Genomic DNA, 10,448 nt, shown 5'->3' with positions numbered 1-10,448 from the left:
TTGATATGAGACATGGCAGCAGCTATAGCCGTCGTGACCGTTGCTTGGAACATAGCAGCGCCGAACTGAGGAGGTGGTGGCGTTGGTGCTTCGTTAACAATGTTACGTCTTGGATTTCTACGAGGAGGCATCTTTTTCTATAAAAGTTAAAAGATACAAATATGGTAAGATATCAAGAGTGAAATATGAATTTTGATATCTCTGAACTAAACATTTAGTTCAACATGAATCTTGTAATGAATTGGAAATAGAAGTCTACAACATGTACAACTTGTAACATGATGATATAAAATTGAGTGGTTATTTTTTTCAAAGAGTATGAAAATGCATGTCGATTAAATTGGTATATTGAATACATAAAGTCTGGAAAACTTGACCCTAAATAGGTCTACAATATACCAAATTCTAGGAAAAACATCAACATCATACAGAGCTACCGAAAATAAAATTTTTGTGGTCTTACTGAAACATGAAAAATAACGCTAGAACATTTTTGTAGACTTTAACAATAATCAAAAGAGTGAACAGAAAACGAGTAGAGCATCTCCTACTAGCGACGGGTATCACTTGAACGAAACCTCAATTGTCACAACTAGAATTCTGTCTATGAAATTCCATCCTCATCTAAGCAATAACTATGGTGAGACTCGTGCTAACACATTAGAAGTATACTTTATGGTTCCTAATGGACCATGAAAAGATAGAATGAAAATCTCTCCAAGTATATGAAATCTCTCCCAAATCTCTCCAAGTATGTGAAATCTCTCTAAGTATGTGAAATCTCTCGAAGTATGTGAAATCTCTCCCAAATCTCTCCAAGTATGTGAAATCTCTCCCAAAAAATCTCCAAGTATGTGAAATCTCTCCAAGTATGTGAAATCTCTCTCAAATCTCTCTATGTACCTTCCTAAGTCGAAAACAACCCAAAATCGAAGGAGAAAACCCAAAAGGACCCTCTTGGTCCGGAACCCTCTTGCTCCGAAACCCTCTTGGCTGGAATACCCTAGTCACTTTGGAACTCCTCTTGCTTCAGACAATCTTGCAAGTACGGAAGAGTGACTTCGGAATAAGCCTCGCTCCGAAAGACCTCGCTTAAGACTACTTCGAAAGTTCTAGCCAGCCTTCGCATCTCCGGTCCGGACCTCCGGACTTTGCTTGCAGCTTCAGAACTTGTCTGTTGACTCCGGAATCTTGGGAATGACTCCAGATTTTTGCTAAGAGGCTCCGGAACTTCTCTAAGTACTTCGGACCCTTACAGGAACAAGCCTCCACTCCGGATTTTTATCCATTTCAGAGTTTTTCTTCATTTTGAGGCATTTTGACGTCGGAATTCCTCCAAACTCGTGTTTTTCATATTTTAGACCCCTTAAACTCCTAATTTATGCCAAAATTGATTATTTTAAACATATTTATATAAAAAAAATACCCAAGATTTTTAAGGGATTCTAAGAAGATATGGGTTGACTCTACGATGTGATGCAAATTCTTCATTTCCCATGGAATCCTAGTTAAACACAAAATATCCATGGGTAACCAAGCATTGTACACCAATCCTCCAAGCAAGTGTCATGTCACCCTTATCCCCTCCTTCTTGAATACGTGAACTCCCTCTTTTCCTCCCCATAATTCTACTTCTCACTTTCACATCCAGTAAACTTCTAAGAGTACTCTTAACTCCTTCAAGCTTCAAGTCCCACTCCTTCAAGGAAAATTCCTAGATTTTTGTAAGTATTTCATCTTCTTTGACTAATTATTCTCCACATTATTCCTAATATTTCATTATATTTACACATAAAGTTATTCTTAGGATATTCTAAAGTTCAAAGAACCTTTCAAGTGTTGGAACTTGGAAGCTCCTTAACACTTCATCAAATCACCCACAAAACTAACTCAAGGTGAGCTTCATACCCCCACTTTTTCTAAGTTTTTATTGTTTTTGGGGGGAGAATAAAAGTCAAAGTCTTGTGTAAATCATGATCTAATTGCTTATTGTGTATGCATTCCATCTTACATGTGCTTAAGTATGAAATTCCTTACACTTAGTCCAAAAACTCGAGATTTTGGTTAAGTCTCAAGAGTTTGGATTATTTTTCTACAAATCATGGTAAGAAACAACAAGTTTTATGTTACCAAGTATAAGTCACAAATTACTATATCAATTATTAGGATTTGCTTCAAGGTTTGCTTAAACAAGTTGTCGACAAAATAATTTGAAAATGATTAAAATATGAAAATAATAATATTTTGGATCATTTTTGGCCAAACATAAATACAAGCGTAATCTTGGAATATTATGTCATGCTCGTGACTTTTTATCAGATTAACAAACTATTTTTGATTATTTATAAATATCTAAAATAAATAATTTTATCAAGAAGAATATGTGAAAACAGAGTTTTCATGACTAACGTATTCGCATGTCATAAACTTCTGTCATAAACCTTCAGGAACATAAGTAATGTTCTATATGTCATGAAACGGAAAATGCGTGTCATAACCTACAGTCATGAAATTTACGCAAAGTATAACTTGACACTTTTCTTTTAACTAATATGGGCCTGAACTGCCAATTTATAGAAAGGAAATACCATTTTTGCCAATTCCGATAATGTTGGGTCATTTTGATAAACGTTCAAAATGGCTTATTTTTCAATAAACGAAACGGAACAAACACGAGGCAGCCAGTTAACAAGCACAATAAACGAGATGGAACGAAAATGATATTCCTATTCAATAAGTTTGGATATCATTATTTTATCTAACAAATAATGGATCTCTAACGATTGCTCAAAAGGTTGATAGTATTCTAGTCAGACAAATCTCAAAGTACCTAAATATAAAAATATTAGTGTACGTTTAAAGTCCTGTAAGGAGTTATTGCCAGAGTCTCCTGGAGGGAGAACGGGAATTTGTGTATAGATCTATACGGGGTTGACACCCCGCACCTTCTCTGTTCGCTACAACTAGACCGGCCAGTCTAGGTTGACAAATGTCTTTATCCAAAACGAGGGCACCTGAGAAACGCCAAAACAGGCTTCCATCATATTAGTATCGTTATAACGACTCACTAGAATACGTTATCTTAGATAGAAATTTATGTAAGGAAACCCTCATAAATAAGGTTTGGCACTTTGTGTTGACTGTTCTACGCATGGTAGTGATGGTCCGCATTTGTTGTGTTGACTGTCCTTTTTCATTGTGTAGAATGCCCATAATTACCATGTTGATTTCTTTCACCTAACAAGTATTAGAGTCTTAACACTGCTATTTTACCAATAAGGAAACATAGGATTTTTCTGGGGAAAAACGTTTGTAAACGATTTTGAAAATGATAAACTAACACACATACACACACATGCAAGTATACACAATTGGAAACAGAACTTACGAATATGTTGTAGCAGAAAATATAGGATTTTCTGGAGGAAAACGATGTTATACGATTTCGATAACGATAAACAAGAATGCAAACTCACTTATGCCCGACAAGAAAAACAAGATTTACAACTATATTCTTTTTGGAAATAGGGGATTTTCTGAAATGGTTGGTTATTACTATTCAAAAGAACTATTCTCGAAAACAACTCGCTTTTCCAAACTATACTACTTTTCAAAGATTACTCCTTATAAGGATGAACAAAAGTAACGACATGCACACATATACCCATGATCTTCAAGCAAGGCTTCAAATGATTTTATAAGAAATATCATATTTTCTGAAACTACAATGAAAACGATTCTAAACAAGTGTAAAACTATTTTATACAAAAACTCTTATGAACTCCCTAACTTTTTAGTTGATGCTTTCAAAACGACTTGTACTCTCAGGGATCTAGTAAGCAAGTAACAAGGGATGCGGACGCAGGAAGATTTAGCTATAGTTTGGAATTTTTCCGCTCATATCTCTTTTATGTAAATCGAAGGAAGAATACAATATGTAAACAATGTAAGTTTGTTATCTTAATGTATGATGATTGGATTACTCTGTTTCATTTATATTTAATTATGATGATACTGCACAATGAAGTTACCCGCCTCCGGACGTTTCCGCAGTCTGGTCTAGAGGTGTGACATCAACCTAGCCAGCTAATGCTCCACAGCAAGCAGATGCCTTTCATACACTGTCAGACGTGCTCGGAGCTCTATGATTTCAGCTCGAGTTACAGCTAACTCTTGCAATAAGGCTTCATTGTCTCTCATTGCTCTGTCACGAGCATCTTCAAGACGACGAATGCAGACTGTATTAACTCCTGCATTGGCATCAACTACCATGATTCGGTTGATGGATGTCCTACCTTGTATTTCATTTCGAGCAACCCTGCAGACCAAAATCGGCAGGACTCTATCTCCTGAGCCTCATTCGCTCAGGTTGTAGAAGCTTTTTTCTCCGTTTTATGGCATAGGTTGACCCTGCTCTTGACTCCATGTTTCCAAGCTTTCCGCCTACAGAGGCGTCGGGCCTTGAAAAGTCGGATGAGGGTTAGGGTTTTGGGCAACTGGTGGTGGATTATAGGCTTCTGATCCGGAATCGTTGTTTTCAGGAAAATTTTCTACAAAATCATCATCTAAGGGAATTTCGTGATTTTCTTCTAGATCTGCATCTTGTCCTTGATCGGGAAGTACGGGTCTCTAGGTAAGTGAAATCGAACCGTTGTTATCTAAGCGAGAATAGGGATAAGAGATCTAGAATATAGTTAGTAACGATAGATTAAGGATACAAGTTTCTACGAGAGAGACCTACAAGTAACAAGTAATGTATTCTGTATGACTTGTTCTAGGTAGTACTATAACTATAAAGTGTATACTAATTATATATAACTTGGGTATATTCGACCATTAATTAAATGACCCATCTCTAAATCCACAACCAAACAAGGAACAGGAAATGAAGCTAGATCACTTATTCTAAGTCTATATAACTTTAATTATATATAACTTTAATTATGAAAAGAAAAGTATAAACCACAATTTATGACCTAATAATCTCCCCCTTCGTTTATAACTTTCTTTTTGTCACACCCCCAAACCAGACGACGGAAACGTCCGGGGGTGGAGGACTTCATTTGTAGTATCACAACAAATGCATTATAGTAATCAGAGTACAAAACAACCACTGTATTTAAAAAGTATAAGTATTTACATGTGTTTCATCATAGTATACTGAAACCAAATAGTTATACAAAAGAAGAAGACAAGACATAAATAGCTCCATCTTCTCAAAAGCTCGGGGAGTACCTGTCTACTGGTTCCCTGAGAATACAAGTAATTTGAAAAGAGAGTATCAACATAAAGTTGAGTGAGTGCATAAGTATTTATGTTTGAAAGAATGTTTTCTATTTCTTGAATATGTAAACTGTTCAACAAAATCCTATATTTGCTCTTTCCAAAAAAAAAATCCTATATTTTCTGTTGTATATGGAAAGTACTTTTAGTTACATAAAACTGTTCTATTTGTAAACCAATGTTCTGTATTTGAAATCCTTTTAGAAACTTGTATCTAAGAGTGTGTCTGCTTTCATCAACTGTTATCGTAAACTGTAACGTAATACTGTTAACTGTATCTTGTAAACTAGTACATTCAAAATTTCCCTAGGTTTAGTTAATTATACACTAACGTATTGTTAATATCTTTTATATGAATTATTATAACCATACTGACTAGATGGCCTGATCCAATGCTATGAATGCGCTAAAAACGGTTGATAACAATTGTCACTCACATGCGTGAATGCCTGACTATAGCTAGCAGTCCGAGTGTGGGGTTGTCAATCCCAATATAGATCTATACACAAATTGTTTTGATCCCCGGCTGGAGATTATGGTTATAATGTCAGGACTTTACTATATTTTTTAAATGAATTAAACAACCTGTACCACTTGACTCATAAAAATCATATGAACGTTACATGTATAATAGTTTAAGAAAAACCCAATTGTTCTAAAATAAACGACAAACTATATATTCTTGAATTGGTATGCTTAACATGTATCTGAAAGATGTATACTCTTGATTAGTTTTGAATCAAACCTTTATTCTTATAAAACAATGTACTTTAGTATACTTGAATAGTGAATAAATGTTTTGTGAATCATAAATTACACCTATTATAATTTATTTGTACTTTCTAAACTGATAATAGGTATTCATGAATGCAACCCCTTGCTCAACATGTTACAAAGGGTAATTGAAACTTAATGAACTAACTTTTATACTTGTATACATATACAAATATATATAAGTAAAACTTAAATGACACTCGGACAAATAACTGATGCTTATAATCCCACATCCAAACAAGGAAAAGGAACCAAAGTGGGTTATTTGAAACCATTTGTTTATAACACAAAATCTTTGTGTTAGACTTGTATTCCCCTCCCCCCCCCCCTTTAAAATAGTAAAAACTATGAAAATATGGGGGCATGAACACCTGTAGTGAGTGATTCGAGTGGAAGGTCGAGGTAGGATGCTAAGTGTCAAGTGAAGTCTTGAACACAATGGATCTTATTAAGCATATAATGATACTTATAGGGATATAATTAGTGTATATAACAACTAATTATGATAGAAACCCACTCTAGGGACTAGAAAACACTTGAATTGAAGTGTGACAATCACATGTGATTGCATTAAAGGGGTTTATGGTCACTTAAGGGAGTGTACGGTCTTGATATGTACGGCCCAAGATGTGTACGACCATGATATGTATGGCCATGGAGTGTACGGTTGTACACTCATTGAAGAAACATGCAAAAATGGGTGTTTGATCCTTGGGGAAACTAGTGTGACAATTGCACAACAAGAGGATGGACAAAACTATCATTTTGGAAGGTTTTGGAGGTGTGTACGGCCACACCAAGTGTGTACGGTCGTACACCCTTGATGATCTTGAGTTGGATGATGTTTCAAGACTTTGAATCAAGTGTTTAACATGTCAACTAGATGATAGAAGGAATACTCACACTTTTGAGGGTTTTTAGAGGGTCCACGGCTCAAGAACAAATGTGTGTTCTTGGTGTTCTTAGTGAAATGGATGAAGATTTGAAGATCTAACCAAAAGAGACGATTTCATGGTTGAAAACATGGATCGTCACTCGATAAAGCCATGTATCAACAATTCAATGGAAGGAATACTTACATCTTTGAAGATTATGGTGTAGAACTTGATGATAGTTGAGAGAGAATTGGTTTTCTTGAGGTGAAAGTGTGAAAGATTGTGAAGAAATGAAGGAAAATTATATATATATATATATATATATATATATATATATATATATATATATGGGTTCACGGCCACCTTGGGTGTACGGCCGTACACTCATGTGTACGGTCGTGCACATGTGTACAACCGTAAACTCCTCTAAATGGAGTGTTTGGCCCGAATGCAATACGATGAACTTAAGTTAACTCATCCCTAAACCCAAACCTTGAATGTACTAGACTTAGAACACTCAAACAGACCCTGAACAATGCTAAAAGATAGCAGAAACGAGTCTGACTGTGATTGAATTTGAAAGATTGTACAAGATAGAAATTTCGGGTTGTCACACTTTTCACTTAGAATAAACCATAATTTAGTCCTAACAATCCCCCCTTGGTTTATTGTTTTCTTTTCTTTTCAATCTTCCTTGATCTTTGTCTTTCAGCTTTAATCTTGAGTAGTTGGACTTCCTTCTAAGAATTTGACTTTGAACGCTCATTGGGTGTAGAGGCTTCTTGTAAAGGTTCTTGAAAATCAGCACTTGCAGCTTTGAAACACTTCAGAGAAAATAACAGAGAGACCGATTCTTCTGGATCACTTTAGCAGGTTCATAGATTGTAGAAAATTGATTGAGGAGGCTTCAATTCAATCTGTCACACTAATTCAAGTATAGCTTCACCTTGTTTTTGGGGTTGAAAAATTGAATGTTGAAAAATAATCTTCACTTCTTGTTCCTTCGAATGAGTATTCTTTAACGATCATCGTTGCACCTTGAAAAGTAATCATGACTAAACAATTTATGTGGATCCTAGAGTCATAAAACCCTTTCTCACCACAATTGTTCAAGGATGTAACCTTGGCTTAGAAAGAGACTACTCGTAGTATATGTGTGCGATTTGTTGAATATCGGAGAACTACTCATGACCTTTTTGATGTTAGCCCATGTATATCCTAGATCAAAGATCTCAATATAGTTTTTCAAGTTAACAAGTTAACTTGGCCCTTGGCGAGACGTTCAACGATAATCGTGCCTTGCGAGGTGCATCACTCAGGTGCCATGACATCTATACAGTTTCAGACTTTCAATTCCTTAAATACGATAGTTCTTAGAAAGATACTGCCTAACTGACAATTTGTACAATTTCAATCCTTCAATTCTTTGTGAAAATAGAGTGAAGTGTAATGACCATCAACTCCTTTCCAAGTTTCTTCTCCTTGCTCAGAAAATTCCGATACAGTCTCCTTGAGTCTCTTCTTCTTTTTGAATTCGCTTTTAAAGACAAACGGAACTTTGAGATAAAAAATAAAAGTAAAAATAAACTTAGCACATAATAAAAGTAACTAAGAAATAAAAATAAAATTAAAAATTCACTCATAATAAAATATTTTTGGATTTTTGATTTTTCTAAAAAATAAATAAAAACAGAAATAAACATATTTTTTTATTTTTAAATTTTATGATTTTTTTTTATTCTCCCCCTAAATTTGTGCATAGAGGAAAAATATGAACAAATTTAACAAAAACAAAAAATAATAACTAAATTTAAAACATTTTTGGGATCAAAGTTGTCAAGCACTTCAATAGCGTTTATCAGCACACACCTGCATGTTTAGCTCTGGTCAATCACAAATATAGTGGTCCATTTAAACACAAAGGATATTGACAAGCTGGACAAATTATAAGTGACAAAACATTACAACTATATTCCTAAATAGACCATTTAGCTGACGACAACCAAGGATATGGTTGTCCACTTAAATTCAGAAACGAGATCTACAGACAACCTTTAGTTAATTCAATTTTAAGTGCACTAGAATGTGTTCCCCAGTTCATGACATACCCTAGCAATCAAGGAATTCGAAAGAGCTCTTTACTTTAGGTGAGTGCTCAATTATTTGAGATAGAAGATAGATATAGATATGCATATGTTGTATCCCAGGTCAGATCTCTTCCAATCATGCAGAGGGACAACATATGACTAACATACATAGAGGGTTAGAGAGATAGAAAGGTACATATTATGTGTCCCAAGTCGGATCTTTCGATCACGCATAGGGGAAAACATATGACTAAAATAGATAAATAGATAGAAGTTTAGAAATAATGTGCATATGTTGCGTCCCAGGTCGAATCTTCCGATCACGCAAATCGGGCAACATATGATTGACAGGGAGGATAAGAAAGAAAAACAGTTTCACACCGACATACTTTATCAGAACCCCCCAGTCACCCTATCAATACTAGAATTCAGGACATAAGTTCGTACATCGAAGAAGTGTTGAGCCACAGTTCTAGATGATAAGTAACTTTAATGTATCTTGTAGGATCCATTGTTTATCTCACTGCTCAATCTATCCAAGCGTTGTATAGTCAGACTAAAATTAACTATTTAAGTCCAGATGAGTTAACAATGTCAAGTCCTTTCATTTTCAGCTATGTTTAGTCCTTTTGAATCCTTCGTGCCTACCAGCACATTGAATACAATGTCTAAACAATTTAGCTTCAGTGCATTACACGCATCTCATATTGTCTTTTAGCACTAAACGTCATATCACTTCCCAAATAACACCTACAAACGAAAAACTATAAGGACATATTTTTCTTATTTTTGATTCCCCCCCCCCCCCTTAATTTGTGCATGGTGAGAAAGAAAATAAAATAAATGCGCAAAAATAAAAAAATTATCTTCAAAACAAATCATTTTAGGAAAAAACATAAAAGTATCGAGAAGAAAACTCAAACCGTAATTCAGTAATTGAAGATGCATCCAGATGATCTGAGAACAACACGCAGATGCAACAACATGTTCAGCCTCAACTATGTTTCAATTCCGAAACAAATTCAAAAATTCTTCACATCGTTAACTACAATTCCCATTTATGATGTTGTGCAGTTGAGAGGTGCCTCCTATCATGTGATTGGAACAACCATTATCAACAAACCGAAGTCTGATGATATTCCTACATAGCTGCTCTGACACAGAGTGCGGGATTAGTTGTCTTTTGGAACCCATACCATTTTGAAGTTGGGTTGACCGTTATCATCTACACAAGATACTCTCTCCCATGACATATCCTGTTTATCAGACACAGAAGATGAAGAAAAGATAGAATCATTAGATGATTTGGGAGTGTGAACCTTTGGTACCCATCTATACTCAGGTTTAACCTATTTCTTTTTTGATCAGATGGATGCCTCAACACATGCTTTAAAACTTGAAACCGAACGTCGAGATGACTTTAACCTAA

The sequence above is a fragment of the Lactuca serriola genome, chromosome 3, assembly GCF_051521515.1.
Source record: "Lactuca serriola cultivar US96UC23 chromosome 3, Lser_US96UC23_V15, whole genome shotgun sequence".
NCBI lineage: Eukaryota > Viridiplantae > Streptophyta > Magnoliopsida > Asterales > Asteraceae > Lactuca > Lactuca serriola.
Note: the sequence above shows the minus strand (reverse complement) of the source record.